At 42.6% G+C, this 18,298-nt stretch overlaps 1 protein-coding gene and 1 pseudogene across 2 annotated transcripts in view; one reads left to right on the forward strand and one right to left on the reverse strand.

Moving 5' to 3' along the window:
- The window catches only part of CRK (CRK proto-oncogene, adaptor protein), a 32,230-nt gene that overhangs the window by 9,977 nt on the left and 3,955 nt on the right, over positions 1-18,298 (forward strand). The gene's annotated exons all lie outside the window — the stretch shown is intronic.
- Positions 3,364-3,730, reverse strand: LOC142459563 (mitochondrial import receptor subunit TOM6 homolog pseudogene; annotated as a pseudogene).

An 18,298-nucleotide genomic window follows, 5' to 3' on the forward strand; every position in this document is an offset into this window, starting at 1 on the left:
TTGCGCTTCGATGAGTTTAACACCACACTTGGGCTGTGCACACTGGGCGGCTGGGCAAGTGACTTTGAGAGCAAACCATTCACACCCGGAGTGAAGAGTTGTCGCCTTGATCTTGTTTCCCTTTGCATTACCGTTCTGAAAGGGCTGGGTTTTAAGGACTCTTGTCTTGATTAGCCCAGGTGGGTTGAGCTTTTCTTACTGCTGTGGAATATAAGTCGTGTGTAAGAAAGGCTTGAGTAGAACGCTAGTTTATGGTGTCCATAAGTTTCAGTCTTAGCCCACAGTGTATTGCTGAAATGCCTATTTTCTGTTTTTTTTTTTAAACATTTTATTAGGGGCTCATACAGCTCTTATCACAGTCCATGCATATACATACATCAATTGTATAAAGCACATCCATACATTCTTTGCCCCAATCATTCTCAAGGCATTTGCTCTTCACTTAAGCCCCTGTATCAGGTCTTCTTTTTTTTTCCCTCCCTCCCCGGCCTATTTTCTGTTTTTAAAGCGCCAAGTGATAGCTTCAGAACACTGTTTCCGATGTCCTTTTTAAAAAAAAAAAAAATGGGGCTAATTTAGCATCGTGGGGCTCAAGAGCTAGAAAGGACTTTCCATATCCTCATATTGATACATGAGAAATAAACAGTACTGGTAATGCCCCCCGCCCCCCCGCAGAGCTTCACTAGGCTTTCTAAGCTAGTTGAAAGTGACAAACCCAGGGTTAGGATGGCGCCTTTTCTGCCATACCAACGCCAGTCTGTGTGTCCTTGTGTTGGCATAGGATCCAGTTTCATTGCATCAGACCTTCATGTGTACGATCTGTGCCCTCGGGCGTGGTTGTCCCTCCCCATCCATTTTTGCATGGGACCTGGTGCCTGCTCTCTGTTCTGAGGAGGCTGGGAGATAGGATTAGGAGACACTGAGTACCCTGATGAAAAATACATGCATAGCCATTTGAATGAGAAACATAACTTCACTGGCTGTATAAATCAGTTATCCAGATGCTCTTTTTTAATCCAGGTAATTTTTAATAGCGCTGATAGTTGATAGACAAGAATGATTGAAATTTAGAATTGAGTGGGAAGCTGGTGGTAATCAACCAGCAGTTTTCAGAGTGGACGAAGCCGAGGGTGCAAGGTTTTAATGAAGGCAATCTCGGCCGCTGAGTTACACGAGGGGACCTCAGAGAGCTCGAAGGATTCCATGCTCTTCCCTTCTGTTTTCCCATGGGTTCTTTGAAGCCCCTCTTAAATTGAGATCTCTGTAGATATTCTTTGAAGAAGCCTCCACGCTTTGAAAAAGTAAGCTTAAACGAGTCAAGAACCACCTGCCTCCATCTTCCACGGACATGTGTCCCACATCATTTATTTGCAGAGCTCCGTCCTTCGCTAGGAGAAAAGCTACCGTTAGAGGTGTCCTCTCTTCCCAGCCACCGGATTCGTCCAGTAGGGATGGAGGCTGTGGAAGGAAGGGACTCAACGAAGACCACCACAGAGGCCCAGTTCATTTTTTGGTCTTAGATTCTAACTCAGTATCCTGGCACCTTGGTGGTTGATCTTGTGTTAAGTCTTGTAAAATTGCAGGTGTTAAATAGACGGTCTCTTATAGGTGACTTTGCTGAGATGAAACTCCCCTTCTCTGCTTGTCTTCCTGGGCTAGAAGCATCCTGCTCAGGGCTTGGGTAGCGAAAGTCTAAAGTACTGTGGGTCTTTCTGCACCTTCCCAGTAGAACTCTAGAAAACCTGTTTGCTTCAGCCTTTTGCGTGGCAAGTTGGAGTAAAGAGCCTGTTGGCGTATCTCTGCTGGAGAAAAACTGGTATTGGAAGGTATACCAACCTGTGCACTACGGCCCAGATTTGTCCAGTTTTGTCTTTTTCTGGAATTGTATTTGTGGTTTACTGTTCATTTAGACAGATGTCTGCTTCCCTCACCATCTTCATTGGCTGTCTGCATTTTCAACATCTAGGCTCAGGGCCTGAGAGCAGGCTCTCTGGTGTCTTTAGAGGTGGTCTTTGACCGACAGTTTGAATATCTTCCTTTTGGGCAACTCACTGTTAACCACATAAATCTAGGTCAATGGTTCTAAATGGGCTCACAGCACCCTAGTGTCTCCACAAATCGTCACAGTGCTTCTAGCCTAAGGAACTGCTCAACTGTTGGCTTTGTTAGGTAGCTAGGTCCAAACTGTTTAAACACAGTTACGCTGTGTTAAGATGGAAACCTGTCAGAGAAGGAACGTGCTGTTTACCATTAAGTTAACCTATAGAAAAATGTAAAGACCGCATCCTGTCAAAGGCAGAAAACTTGTGAGACCTGGAATAACATGACAATCCCATCGAGTTTAAGTTCTCCTAGGTATCACTGTGAGTAAACATATCCCAATATAGCAGCCATTTAAAAAAATCATAATTGAAAGGGAAAAATCATCTTAAATAACCATAATTACATAACTAACAGCTGTACAGGAGACTTCCAAAGTTCATGGAAAAAATGTTAATTTTTTTAATAAATGAAAGGAATTGGTTTAAGGCGAAATTCAATATGCAACCAATTGCAAAAGTGCTAAGACAAAATAAACCTTTAAAACATACATCCGGTTTAGAAGTGATTTTAAATAACATGGTATTTGATGATACATTTTTATTCTAAGTTATCATAAGTGAAAATCTAAAACAATCTTATATTTAAAAAAAAAAAAAGCAAACCATACTCACCGCCATGCCTGAGGATGACCCTATAGGACAGGGTGGAACTGCTCTGTAGGCTTCTGAGACTGGGACTGTTTACATCATCTTTCTCCTCAGGAGCAGCTGGTGGTTTTTGAACTACTGAACTATTGGATTGCAGCTCCAAACGTAACAACTACATTGCACTACATATTATAAAATATCACAATATTAAAAATCGAATATATAGAAAACCTGAATAGTAGAAAATATGATTTTCAAACTATGGCTAATAAAAATATAATTTTCCAAAAGCACAAGTTCATTTAATAAAATAAACTATAATCATACAGTTAATTACAAAACTAATAATGAAGTGAAAAATAAATTAAAAGTAAATATAATAATGTTCCTTTGTTACGTTCCATTTTTATTCTTATTGTATTTTGATGTAATCTTAATAACTACTTTTTGTGTATATAAGCCGAGTTTTCCAGCACATTTTTTGTTGTGTGTGTGTGTATCCATTCATTATTTCAAGTATTTGTAAAATACCACTAGGCTCTTCCCCAGGATGCGAGTCCAGACGGCCCCTCCAGAAACTTGGAAGAGGCTGTGCACACAACTTTACATAACAGCGAGCAACCCTTTAGCTGCTGCTTGACGGGAGAACACAGCTCGGAGTGCAGTCAGGAAGTGACACCAGGCAGGGGAGGGTGGGTGCATATCCGAATCAAACTTCAGTTGCCCTTGGGGCGAATCTTGTGGCAGCACAGAAATGGAGGCTGTGTGGGGAAGGTTCAAGTACAGCACAAGGGTCCCAAGTGTCTAGGGAGCTACACCCCTGGCTGGGGTGCCATTAGATCAATGTCGCTCAAGTTCTTGGCCAGCCAAACGCCTGCTGCAAAAAGTCCCAACTAGTCCCAAGGATCTAGTTCCTCCGGAAATCATTCCTGTCGGTGGCGAAGCGGTAGATGCCCCGAAGCCAATCGCCCATGTTGTCGGGGATCTCGGCGCCTGTTTGCAGATCCGGCAGCACTCGCACTGATGCCGGTGGAAGCCATGGCAGCACCTTCGCTCCAGCACATTTTAATGCAGTTTTTGTGGTAAAATTAGGTGCCTCGGCTGATAATTTGGGTCAGCTTATACACGAGTATATACGATAGTTTATAATTTCATTACCTTTTAATTCCATTTTTGCACAAGCTTTTAAAGCCCCTTGTATACCTGTTAGACATGGCACAATTTCTCAAAGCTTGAAACTGTCGAGCACTGGCACCTCTTTTTGTTCCATTTTTTATAAGTGAGGTACTTTTTACCATAGCATTTTCAAAACTCAGCTTTACATAAGGCCTGACTTCATTAAAAGACTGGTGAGATGTCTTTCAGGCACTGCTGTTTCCTGAGTCCGCTGTAACGTAGTGCCTTGGCACTGTGTCGTTTGAGAACTTTAGGTCTGCCCGCTGTGAGGAAAATACACTAAGTGTGGTCTCTGCCTCACTTCTTACCAGGGATGTAGAGAGCTCAGTGTCCTCGGCTCCGACCCGTTGTCGAGCTAGAGAATATCTTCTCTGACTTGAACAGAACCCTAGGATAAGACCTGTTGCCTTGGATTTTGTGACGTGCGTTTCCTGTTGGGTGCCCATTCTGCGCCCTGCTCACAATCATTGTTGCGCCCACTCGTGCAGCCACGGTGTCAGTCCCTCCTCTTCCACTGTCCCCACTTCACCAAGCAGATGTCCTTCACAAGGACTGGTCCCTCTGACATGTCCAAGGTATGTGAGGTGACGTCTCCTCAGCCTTGCTTCTAAGGAGCGTTCTAGCTGTACTTGTTCCAAGACAGATTTGTTTGTTACTTGGCAGTCCAGGGTGCTCTCAATGTTTGTCCCCTGAACCATAATTCAAACGCATCAGTTCTTCACTCTGTATTCAGTGTCCAAGTTGCACATGCGTTGGAGGTGATTGAAAACACCGTGGTTTGGGTCAGGTGCACCTGAGTCCTCAAAGTAACATTCTTGCTTTTCAACATTTAAAATAGGTCTTGTGCAGCCGATTTACCCAACATAATGTATCTCCTGGTCTCTTGACTGCTGCTTCTATGAGCATCGATTGTGGATCCAAGCGAGATGAAATCCTCGACAGCTTCCCTCTTTTCTCCAAGTGTTATGATGGGACCTAATGATCCAGTTGTGAGGATTTGGGTTTCTTCACATTGAGTTTACATTCAGTGATCCACACTGAAGGCTGCAATCTTTGGTCTTCATCAGCAAGGGCTTCAAGTCCTCACTTTCAGCCAGAAAGGTTATGTCATCTGCGTATCAGAGGTTGTGTCATGTGTATATCAAATGTTAACAATCCTTCCTCCAATCACTGCTGCGTTCCCCTGGAAGACTACCGTCTCACTCAAAGACCTGCTACCACCAACACATTCTGTGCCCATTTCAGCCCATTAGTAGGGCTGAGTTATCCTCATACCCGTTGATATGAAAGACGGTAGCTGCATTGTAAATATGCTCATTTATGAGATCACAGGTTCCTTCTACCTCTGGTCATTAAAAACTTTGGCACTGTGACCCACAATCCAGGACCATGCAGCACGCTGGTGCTGCCAGGGGACAGCATCTCTCACTTGGGGAACTGCCTTTGACCAAGGGTTTGCACACTTGCTCTGTGTGAAGGGCCACACGTAGGGACTGTTTCCAGTTTGTGGGCTGGGCCGTCTGCCGTAGCTCGTGAGAAAGATGTGAACATGCTGTGTTCCAGCTGTTCATGGGAGTAGAAAACCCCGTCTTTGTCCTGAGGCGTGGCTGGTGGTTTCAAGCTGCCGGCCTTTCGGATTGTGCTCTTTACATGCGCTCACAGCGCTTGACATTTCCCTTGGAGGTGCTGTTGTCGTGTTTCCGCTTTCACTACTGGTTCAACGAAGACTTCTAGGAATCCATACTCGTATGTTAGACTTTATTAATTGAGTGAAGGTATACCTAGAGCAGATCAGTTTTCCATTCAACAGTTCATACACATTTTATCTCATTCACTGCAGTTCCTGCAACACCACTGATCCCACTTTCTCCTTTTCCAGCCTTCCTCCTTGCTTTGTCCTTGAGTCAATGCCCTTTGATCTCAAATAATTGACTGTTCTAAGGTGTGCCTTTCTTTTATGGTTACTCTTCCCCTGACAAGCCTGTGTATTGTTTGAAAACTGAGCCATGGACCCAGAGTCTTTGGAGGTTCCACTAGCATCTCTCCATACAGGGATCCTGGTCAGTTAACGGTTTTGAGTTTTATTCCACATTTCCTCCCCCTTTATCCGGGACTTTTAATTTTATTTGTTTTAAATTATTTTATTGGGGCTCATACAACTCTTCTCACAATCCATACATACATCAATCGTGTAAAGCACACTTATTCGTTGCCCTCATTTTCAAAATTTGCCTTTCTCTTGGGTTCCTGGAATCAACTCATTTTCCTTTTCTCCCTCCCTATTTATTTTTTTAAAACTTTTTAAAAAATCATTTTATTGGGGGCTCGTACAATTCTTACCACAATCCATTGTGTCAAGCACATTTGTACATTTGTTGCCATCACCATTCTAAAACATTTGTTTCTACTTGAACCCTCTGATATCAACTCCTCATTTTCCTGCTACCCCTTCCTCATGAACCCTTGAAAATTTATATATTATTATTATTTTGTCATATCTTACACTGTCCAACATCTCTCTTTACCCACTTTTCTGTTGTTCATCCCCCAGGCAAGAGGTTATATGTAGATCCTTGTAATCGGTTCCCCCTTTCTACCCCACCCTCCCTCCACCCTCCAGGTATCGCCACTCTCACCACTGGTCCTGAAGGGATCATTCATCCTAACCAGCACTTTTTCATGTGCTCTCTTCCACAGCAGTTGGCTTGAGGTAGCCAGACACCGTCTAGTTGTGATCACAGTGTAGTGGAGACTGATGTGCAGACCGATGATCCATTAATCCATTGACTAATTGTTTTCGTGTGTCTTTGATTTTTATTGCACATTACCTCCGCACAGGAAGAGACTAATAGTGAGCAGCTCATGAGTTTGAAGATCACAGTCATTAGTCCCTAGAGTAGAATGTAGAACACTGCCTTTGTGGGCTGTGCAGTGCTAGTTGACCTGGTGTCAACTAGGGGGGGTGTTTTGGTTTAAGGTGTAAAGATTATCTCAAAGCGGTGATGAGTGTAGTTTTCCTAATGCATTTTCCTTCAGCTCAATCTTGAAATATTCACTAATACAAGGGGGTACCTCCCCCCCAAAAAAACAGAAAAGGTAGCTTTTGTAGTACACTTTTTTCCTGCTAGGTGAGCATCACGTTAACTCACTCTGAGTTAGTGCACCTAGTGGTGTTGCCTGAGAAGGTTCTCTAATTACAGTGAATTTTTTCATAAAAGCAGTTTCGCTCGAACCTCATTTTTGGTGGTGGCCGGTTTAAGAGAACAGTGTGTGGCTGTGAGATTTTGTTTCCTGCTCGGGAAAAATGCCGCAGAAACTGTTTGTGATGTTGAGTACAGCTTACAAGAACAGCACTATGGGGAAAAACTCAAGTGTACAAGTAGTTCTCTCTTTCAAAAAAGATGAAATGTCGATTGATGACAAACCTCATTCTGGATGGCTGTCAACTTCCCAAATGATGAAAAGGTTAAAATAGGTGCATTTGAGCGTGAAGAACAACAAAAAACGGACTGTTGAAAAGAAGAGGAAATAAATCTGGACAATCTTGGAGCTCGGTTCAGCGAATTTTATTAGAGATCTGGGCATGGGAAGGGTTGCTACGAAATTTGTGCCTCGGGTTCTGGCTGACCAGGAAAAAGGAAAAAGTGTGTTGAGTGGAAACATGCTGTTCTTTGAAAGTACGGCTCCAAAGAGACCCAGACTTTTTTTCAAGGTCATCACTGTTGATGAGACACGGTGCAATTCTTACAACCCAAGGGCAGACCACACCAACCAGGCCAGTGGAAGACGCCATTGTTGCCTCACCGAAAAAAAGCTCATCGAGTGAAATCAAAGATCACTATGACGCCCACTTGTTTTTTGATTTGAGGGGATAGTGCATTTGGTGTGTTCTACCAGGTCAGACTGTTAATCAAGGTTTCATTTTAGAGGCTCTGAAAAGATTGCCTTCTGAAAGGTTTTTAACTAAAAAGGCCTGATTTGTGGGAGATGGGGGACCGGTGTTGCCACCATGACAAAGCACCTGCTCACGCAGCCATCTCTGCACCAGTTTTTGACACCCAGCATGCCGTTCTTGCCCCACACACCTGACCTTGTTCCTTGTGACTTCTTTTTGTTTCCAAGATTTAAGAGGGACATGAAAGGATGATAATTTGATGAAGTAGAAGAGGTGGAAAACAAAAACAGGGAGGTGCTGTCAGCCATCCAAACCGATGAGTTTGAAAAATGTTTACAAGATCGGACTCACAGCTTTGACAAATGTCTGAAGTGTAACAGTACTGTGAAGGTGAAAATGCTCAAAGACAAAGCCCCTATAGTACTCTGTGTGTTTGCTTTTCCTTGGTTTTATTTAGATTGTGTGTGTTTCTAAAAGGTTGGTAGTTCAAGCCGACCAACCATTCCACCCACAGGAGAGCGATGTGGCAGTTTGCTTCTATAAAGGTTTACACCTTGGAAACCCTATGGGGCAGTTGTGCTGTGTTCTGTAGGGTCAGAGTTAACTCAACAGCAACAAGTTAGATTGGGGGTTTTGGTTCGTTGGTTTGGGGTGTCTCCTTCCTTGCATTCACTGGCACGCTGCAGCAGTTCTCAGTCAGAATGCTGGGTGTGTCAGTTATGTCTCCCCTGTGACAGGGACAGGATCTAGAAAAGCAGCCACCTGGACTTAAACCAGCAAGGGAGACCTCCCTACTGTCTCCTGCATCTGAATACCAATTTGGTTTCCACTTTCTCATTATCACTGGAAATCATTGGGAAAGATCATCTGGGGAGTCTTAACTCCTGGGCTAATCTAGAGATGACTGCTTCTGCCCCAGGAGCATGATCCACTTTGGGAATACAGAGTTAGGGAAAGAAACCTTGTTCATCAAGTTCCAGTTCTCTGGGATCCTAGACCCTGAAGTAACCATGTTCAGCTCTTATTACAAATGGTTCCCTGATTGACATTCAAACCCAGGAGCTGGAGGACCAGACTGGGCATAAAATCCACTGTTCAGTGGCTTAAGACCCTTAACTGTTTCTTTTTGTAATTTTCCCTCATGTGAAGTCTGCCTCAGCAAAGCTAATTACCTTGTGTTGCAAATCTTTATAAAATCTTCATTGGTATGCACATTAGGACTTCCCCTCCGGCTGTTTATAACTTGAATTTTGAAATAAATAGCAATGGACTACTTTAATTGATGCAGTTACTGATTAGTACAGTCCTTTGCTTTTTTGTCCTTCGCATTTTAAGACTGAAACCTTTCTGGGCGTGGATATTCACTGTTACTTTGTCTTTGAAGTAGCATGCCTGCCGTTGGCTTCCCTTCAAGCCCCTGAGCTAGCCAGCCTTGCAGAGTTGGGCTTTAGCTGTTGCCCAGAGGAAGGAGGGGCATTATTGCAGACTGTGTGTGATTTAGAGAACCCTGTTCTTAGACTGCCCTTTCCCTCCAGCCTCTCCTTTCCTACCCACCCCTCAGGGTCACCACCACTCTCCTGGGACTGAGGGAGACATGGAGCACCCCTGACCTCTGAAGCTTAATCGTCTGCTCTTCGCCCTGGAGCCCTCCTGTGCTTCAGTGTGGAGCACCAAGGACTATTTCATGAGAATAGGATCTTCCTCCCAGTCTTTGTAGGTCAAGGCCGTTTCGAGCAGGCTCACGATTTCAGTTGACCGCTAAAAATTTCCTCTTTCATCCATTTAAAAATCAACATTTTTTCAAAGTCATGGCACAGCCTTTGTTTCACCCCTTGATTCTTAGACCTTTTTGTCAAAAACCAGTCAACTTAAAAAATACGTTTTCTTTTGAATTGTGGGAAATTGTGTGGCTTCCGTCCTCTGGAGGGAAAGGAACTCCTAAAGAGGCCGTATTAGAGACAGCTCTGGTGTTATCTGAAGAGCTCATTTATACAGCTTTTCTCTCAGTAAAATCCTGCCGTTCGATGCCACTGCGGACACTAGCTCAGAGCGAGTCGTCTAATGCTCGCCTGGGGGGGAAGAATGGGCTAAAAAGCTCTTGCTCTGCCCAGTGCAATTCCATTTAGGGGGTGTGGGGTACCCCCTCATATACAGTTACTTCTTAACATATTAAAGGCTGGATTTTTTTTTACCAACTAACCCGGTATTTTTTCAACTGATAGGGGTTTTTGCATTAAACCATAAATGGGTTTACAGCTCATCTTTTCATCATATAACTTTCAGTTTTTGAATATAAAACATCTCACATTATGAAACAATATTTTGAAATGTATGAGGAACATTATTAATTTTATGATCTTGTGAAAATAATCAACATAATCCTTATTACTTTGAAGAATTAGAAATAAATAAGAATTTCTTCATGTCTTTTTGTGTAACGGGAGACCACTTGGGCGATGTAGGGGATGTTTGACATTCACTGAGGTTTCACCGGGATAAGTACACAACTCCCTGCAGAACAATGCAAACACACAGTCACTATGTGATTAACCAAAATGCGCTAAAATGCTAAATAAACAGAAAGAACACGAAGACAATCGAGTTTGATACATTCACTACTGATGTAAACACCTGAATAGACGAAGTAGTTAAAATATCTTCAAGCGGATGGCATCTGAAGACAGCTTGTAGAAATCATGAGTTGTCCCATCATCGGTCTTTACAGATGGTGCGTAAAACATGCATAAACTCGGGATCCATCCGCAGTGTGTGAATGTAAAGCCCTTTGATGTATGAGTGCTTGAGTTTGCTTCTCTAGTCAATCAGGCCGTGCACTAGCTTTCAATATTTAGCATGGGAAAGCCTACAACTGAATGCCAGTACCAGAGCTATGCAAACGGGTTATAAGTAAAACCTTGTATATAGCACCAACGTGGTATTTAAGTTGTGTTGTAATTTATAACATTACTAACTTCCTTAAAAGTGAAATTGATTTATAAATTTCTTTGGAAAATCCATTGTGAATAGGAAAATAGTAGATAAAGGGATTTCGCAGTGAAGTTAGCTATTTAGCCACAATTAATTATAACCTCAGACGCCGATTTCATGCAGCTCAGCATAGCACCGCTACTTCCCACCTACTGAGAACATTACATTTTATTAGGTATCTTTGTGCACAATATAAATCTGACGTTTTCTTTTTTTACATTTTATTGGGACTCATACAACTCTTATCACAATCCACACATATATATACATCAATTGGATAAAGCACATTCGTACATTCTTTGCCCTAATCATTTTCAAAGCATTTGCTCTCCACTTAAGCCCTTTGCATCAGGTCCTCTTTTTTTTTTTCCCCCTCCCTCCCCGCTCCCTCATGAGCCCTTGATAATCCACAGATTGTTATTTTGTCATATCTTGCCCTATCCGGAGTCTCCCTTCCCCCCCTTCTCTGCCGTCCATCTCCCAGGGAGGAGGTCACATGTAATCGGATCCTTGTAATCGGTTCCCCCTTTCCAACCCACTCACCCTCTACTCTCCCAGTATTGCCCCTGACACCCTTGGTCCTGAAGGTATCGTCCACCCTGGATTCCCATATGCACCAGTGTACAACCTCTGTCCTATCCAGTCTTACAAGGTAGAATTCAGATCATGATAGTTGGGGATAGGAAGCATCCAGGATCTGGGGGAAAGCTGTGTTCTTGATCGGTGTACTACATCGCACCCTGACTGACCCATCTCCTCTCCTAAACCCCTCTGAGGGGATCTCCAGTGGCCGACAAATGGGCTTTGAGTCTCCACTCTGCACTTCCCCCTTCATTCACTATGGTATATATATATATTTATATATATATATTTTGGATGATGCCTTATACCTCGTCCCTTTAGCACCTTGTGATCGCACAGGCTGGTGTGCTTCCATGTGGGCTTTGTTGCTTCTGAGCTAGATGGCCACTTGTTCACCTTCAAGCCTTTAAGACCCCAGACACTCTCTCTTGATAGCCTGGCACCATCAGCTTTCTTCGCCATATTTGCTTATGCACCCATTTGTCTTCGGTGATCGTATCATGGAGGTGTGCAGCCAATGATATGATTTTTTGTTCTTTGATGCCTGATAACTGATCCCTTCAGGACCTCGTGATCACACAGACTGGTGTGTTCTTCCATGTGGGCTCTGTTGCTTCTGAGCTAGATGGCCGCTTGTTTATCTTCAAGCCTTTAAGACCCCAGACACTATCTCTTTTGATAGCCGGGCACCATCAGCTTTCTTCACCACATTTACTTGTTCACACGCTTTGGCTGCAGCAGTTTTGTCGGGAGGGTGAGCATCGTAGAGTGCCAATTTAATAGAAGAAAGTATTCGTGCATTGAGGGAATGCTTGAGTAGAGGCCCAAGGTCCTTCCGCCACCTTAATACTAAACCTATAAATATAGACACATAGATCTATTTCCCCATCCTCATATATATATTTGCATGTACATGTCTTTGTCTAGACCTCTATAAATGCCCTTTGACTCCTAGCTCTTTCCTCCCTCTCCCTTGACTTTCCTCCTACCCTACTCCTTTCTGCCTTATATAGGGCACTAGGACTTGGAATCAACTTGAAGGAAGCGAGCTCTGCTTCTTTAAGAGTTCTCTGGGATGTGGTTTAAGACTATACTTGGAATGTTTAAGAATAAGGACAGTTGAGTTTTGTTTTTCATTGTTTCTGTTAGGTTACCCAGTTTATAAAGCACAGAAGGAGTGGATTCATAAACTCATTGATGGAATGGTTTATTGGGAACAGGGATAGGATGTAGGGGAGAGGGTGAAGGAAATTAGGGGCAAACATTGTGGCGGGGGAAGGAGCATTAGAACCGATTATGATGATATATATACTACTCTTTAAAAAGCAATTTATGAATATGTATGATATGCAAATATCATATCAAGAAAGAACCCACACAACCTATGGTTACCATGGGTGAAGGAGGAAGAGTTTTATGCTTAGGGGACATTGAGCTTATGTTAATGGTGGTAGAATAACTTGGAAACAGATATCAAGATTGGTTATACAGCACAGAGTATAATCAATGGCACTGAATTGTATGTGTATAAATTGTTGAATTGGAGAAAGTTGTTACGTATATCTTTGTCACAAAAGAGAAAAACACGTGAATAACACTGAGTACAAGAAAATGTTCTAAAATTGATTGTGGTGATGATTGTACAGTTCTTGATATGATTGAACTATTGAATTGTATGATGTGGATAACGTGCCAATAAAACTATTAAAAGAACAAGGACATTATAAACTGGAAAGAAAAGAGATACCTAGATTTTGGTATTCGCAAAACAGTGAAATAGATAGTCCAAAGAATCTACTCATACAAAACATTTGTGCAAAACACTTAGAAAATAGCAACCATCCATTCCTTTTTACTCTTTCAGTTGAGGTATAAAAGCCATTTGGTGTGAAATACACTCACCTTCAGTATACATCTTGAGGTCATACATGTTTGTACCCCTGTGTAGTCACTACCAAAGTGAACAAAGAGACTGTTTCAGCATTCCAGAAGGCTCTTAGATTGTATGTTTGTAATCTCAGTAAAATGTGAGTTTATTTATGGCAGATATTAGAGATGTTTAGCATGGAAGACAACCTGAAGTTATCGAGAAGACTTTTTTTATTATTGGAGGCTCGTACAATTCTCATCACAATCCAAACATCGCAGGGGTCCTCAAACGTTTTAAAGTGGCCAGTTCACTGTCCCTCAGACCCGTTGGAGGGCTGGACTATAGTTTAAAAAAAAACAAAAAACTATGAACAAATTCCTATGCACACTGCACATACCTTATTTTGAAGTAAAAACCAAACAGGGCAAAAACACCCGGCGGGCCGGATAAATGTCCTCGGTGGGTAGCAAGTGGCGCGGGGCTGTAGTTTGAGGACCACTGATCTATTGTGTCAAGCACATTTGTACATTTGTTGACATCGTTCTCAAAATATTTTCTTTCTACTTGAGCCCTTGGTATCAGCTTCCCATTTTCCTCCTCCCTCCCATCCCTGCTCCTTCACGAACCCCGACAATTTATAAATTAATATTTTGTCGTGTTTTACACTGTCTGACGTCTCCCTTCACCCACTTTTCTGTTGTCCCTCCCCCAGGGAGGGGTTATTTGTAGATCTTTGTGATCAATTTCTCCTTTCTACCCCACCTTCTCTCCACCTTCCTGATATCACTACTCTCACCACTGGTCCTGAAGTGATCATCTGCCCTGGATTCCCTGTGTTTCCAGTTTCTATTGGTGCCAGTGTACATACATCCTCTGGTCTTGCTAGATTTGTAAGGTAGAATTGGGAATATGATAGTGGGTGGGGGGGCTGTGTGTGTAGGAAGCATTTAGGAACTAGAGGAAAGTTGTATATTTCATCATTGCTATACCACACCCTGGCTGGGCTCATCTCCCCACTACCATTCTGTAAGCGGATGTCCCCACTCCGCTCTTCCCCTCCTTCACAATGATAGGATTTTTTGTTCTCTGATACCTGATCCCATCGACACCTCATGGTCACACAGGTTGGTGTGCTTCTTCCATGTAGGCTTTGTTGCTTCTGAGCTATTTGGCCGCTTGTTTATCTTCAAACCTTTAAGACCCCAGATGCTATATCTTTTGATAGCCAGGCACCATCAGCTTTCTTAACCACATTTGCTTATGCATCCGCTTTGTCTTCAGTGGTTGTGTCGGGAAGGTGAGCATCATGGGATGCCGGTTTAATAGAACAAAGTATTCTTGCATTGAGGGAGTACTTGAGTGGAGGCCCAGTGTCCATCTGCTACGTTAATACTAAACCTATACGTGTATGCACAGAGATTTATTTCCACATCCTCATATAGAAATATATTGACATATGTACATGCCTTTATTTAGACCTCTATAAATGCCCTTTGCCTCCTAGTTCTTTGCTCAATTTCCTCTCACTTTCCTCTTGTCCCACTGTCATGCTCAGCCTTCATTTGGGTTTTCCCCCCCACTCCCATCCACCCCCCCATGGTCCTTTTGTTTTCTCCAGATTGTTTATCCAGCCTATCTTACTTACACAAACCCGTGTAGATAATAATATGCACAAAAACAAGACAGTAAAACAAAACAAAACCAATGACAAGAAAAAGAAAAGCCTGTAGATAGTTCAAGGACTGCTTGTTGGCCTTTAGCAGTGTTTTCTGGTCAAGTCTGAGGGGTGCCACACCTTGGCTCCAAAGTCTATTTTACGTATTCCTTGTTGCTCTGTTCCCCTTGCTGTTCTGTTGCACGCCCTTAGTGTTTTGCCTCGTGGTGTTGGGGTCAGATCAGGCGCAATTCCCACACTGTGTGTCCAGTGTTGTCCCTGTAGGGCTGTGGGTCACTGAGGGATGGCGTGTCTCACAGTGAGGCCGGCCCTATGGGCTTCTCTGCGCATTGGCTGCTTTAAGCGGGGATATTGTCCTCAAGGCTTGTTGGGCCAGGATGTGCTCTTCAGTTGGTTCCTGTATCAAATTAGTATTGAGGTTTGTCTTTAAGCTCACTAATTCTTGCCTACCACCGATTAAATTCTACTCCTTTGCTCTTTCAATACATTATCTATTTCTGAAATATTAATCTTTGGCTTTTCTATTTGCTGTTTTCATGTGGTTTATAATTTTTTCACTTATTTCATCAGTTCTTAGTAGCATTTTCCGGAATTCTTCTATAATTTTTCTGTTTTCTCCTTGCTTGTGTTGATCTTTTTTAGCATTCTGTTGGAGGGGGTCTAAAAACCATTCTCCTGAATTCTTTATGAGAGAGCTCAGTGCATCTTTTTCTTCTACAGAAAGGTCTTTTGACTATATGCTGGTCATTTATTTGAGCCCCTCTGTCTTGTTTCTTGTCATGAACTCGAGTTGTCGTGAAGACCTGGTGGTGTTGGTGGTGAATTTGCACTTAATTGGTGAATGTGTGTGAGTGAGGCCAGAGTCTCTTACCACCTGTCTCTGGTTCTGGAAGCAGTTTTTTTGGGTTTTTTTTTGGTATTAATTCTTTTTTTTAAAATTAATTAATTTATTTTAACAATTTATTGGGGCTGATACAATTCTTTTCACAGTTCATACATATACATACATCAATTGTATAAAGCACATCTGTACAGTCTTTGCCCTAATCATTTTTTTCTCTTTTCTTCTTTTACATTTTATTAGGGACTCATACAACTCTTACCACAATCCATACATATACATACATCAATTGTATAAAGCACATCCATACATTCCCTGCCCCAATCATTCTCAAGGCATTTGCTCTCCACTTAAGCCCCTTGCATCAGGTCCTCTTTTTTTTTCCCCCCTCCCTCCCCTCTGGAAGCAGTTTTTCGGGTTCAGGTGGGTCTTGATGAGGGCATTTGTTCTAGCAGGACGTTGCCTTTCTTCACCCTCCATCCTCTAGACTGGGAGAGAGACACCTACAGCTGCACCTGAAAGCGCTGCCCGGAGGCTTTGCAGACCTCAGTTGCTATTCACCACGGCTGCAGAACAGTCTCTGTGGACCATGTAATGCCAGTTGGCCTCGGTGCCCCCTGAGACACGGGGCTGGGCCCCCAGGCTCCTCAGAGGCCTTTCTATAGCAGCTTTGCCCAATGTGGTACAGCATTTGATTTCTTGAATGCTTTTTCTTTGGGCATTGATTATTGATCCAAGTAAAAGGAAATCGTTAACAACTCAAATACGTTTGCCATTTATCGTGATGTTGCTTCCTGGTCCAGTGGTGAGGGCTTTGTTTTCTTTAGGTTGAGGTGTAATCCCTCCTGATGCTGTCTTGATCTTCATCAGTAACTGCTCTCTGGAAGTGAGGGTGTGCCCTCTGCAAAGTTAGCATGGAGTCTTTCTCCAGTGCGGAAGCCTCGCTCTTCTTCATGTAGTCCAGCTTCTCAAATTATTGCCAAAGCATATACTTAGAGTGCGTGCGGCAGAAAGATGCGATCATGACACATACCTTCCTGATGTTAAACCATACTGTAGTCCCTAGGTCCATGGGAGTGACTGCCTCTTGAATTACGTACAGGCTCTGCAGGAGCACCATTAAATGATCTGAATTCCCATTCTTTCAGCATCATGTATATTTTGTCATGATTTACAGACAGATGCCTTTGCACAGTCAATAAAACAAATAAACACATTCCTGGTATTCTGATTTCAACCAAGATTCATCTGTCAACACCAATCATCTCTCATTCCGATGCCTCTCCTGAATCCAGCTCGAATTTCTGACTGTAATCATCTATTTTCTCATCTATAAAATGGGAACAATTCCTGGCTTGCAGGGCTAGTAAGAGAATTAGAAAATAATTTACATAACATTGTCTATAGTAGTATAGAATAGTGTCATCAATGTTATTAATGAAACAAAATGAACAATTGTGCTTCAAAAAACACTTGTGTACTCAGAACTCAAATGTTGGTAATTTAAAGGTGGTCGTAAAGGCCTTAGTCCAGTCACGTTGGGGCCCTGTCTCACATAAACCGACTGTTGTCTTAAGTTCCTTTCTTTTTTCTTTTATCACTTTATTAGGGTCTCACACAACTCTTATCACAATCCACACACACATCAGTTTTGTAAAGCACATTTGTACATTGGTTACCCTCATCATTCTCAAAACATTTGCTCTCCACCTAAGCCTCTGGCATCAGCTCTTCATTTTTCCCCTTCCTCCCCGCTCCCCTCTCTCATGAGCCCTTGATAATTTATAAATTATTATTTTGTCATATCTTGTCCTGTCCGATGTCTCCCTTCACCCCCTTTTCTGTTGTCCGTCCCCCAGGGAGGAGGTCATATGTAGATCCTTGTAATCGGTTCCCCCTTTCCATGTCTTAAATTTCATAGCAGTTTAGTTTGTCTTAAGTCTTGCATGTTGTCAAAAATCTATATTTGCCCCAAATAAAATGATATTTTTAAAATTTATATTTGAGGGAGCAAATGCCTTGAGAATGATTGGGGAAGGGAATGTATGGATGTGCTTTATACAATTGATGTATGTATATGTATGGATGGTGATAAGAGTTGTATGAGTCCCTAATAAAATGTAAAAAAAGAAAAGAGGAGAAAAAAATGATTGGGGCAAAGACTGTACAGATGTGCTTTATACAATTGATGTATGTATATGTATAAACTGTGATAAGAATTGTATGAGCCCCTAATAAATTGTTAAAATTTAAAAAAATTTATATTTGAAGTTACAGTAGGAGACATGTTATGAACAGGAGCAAAAGCATAGGAGTTTATTTTTGTCCATTCACTGGGTAATTAACAAGTGCCCAGTGGCATTGAAGGAGCTGTGAGGTACCTGGGACAGTGCCTGTTCCGCGGTTGGCTGGGGGATTGCATGCCAGTGAGGGACCTCCTCTGGGCCAGGCCTGTGGTCCAGGCAGGTAGTTGAGGGTGGTAGGTACTAGTTTACTCTAGTTGAGGTTGCTCAGTCAGAGACACTTGCGATTTCCACACAGGTCTCAGTGTCTAGAATCCTTTCTGCTGTCTGTCCTCTGT

The sequence above is a fragment of the Tenrec ecaudatus genome, chromosome 10 (genome assembly GCF_050624435.1).
Source record: "Tenrec ecaudatus isolate mTenEca1 chromosome 10, mTenEca1.hap1, whole genome shotgun sequence".
NCBI classification, from domain to species: Eukaryota; Metazoa; Chordata; class Mammalia; order Afrosoricida; family Tenrecidae; genus Tenrec; species Tenrec ecaudatus.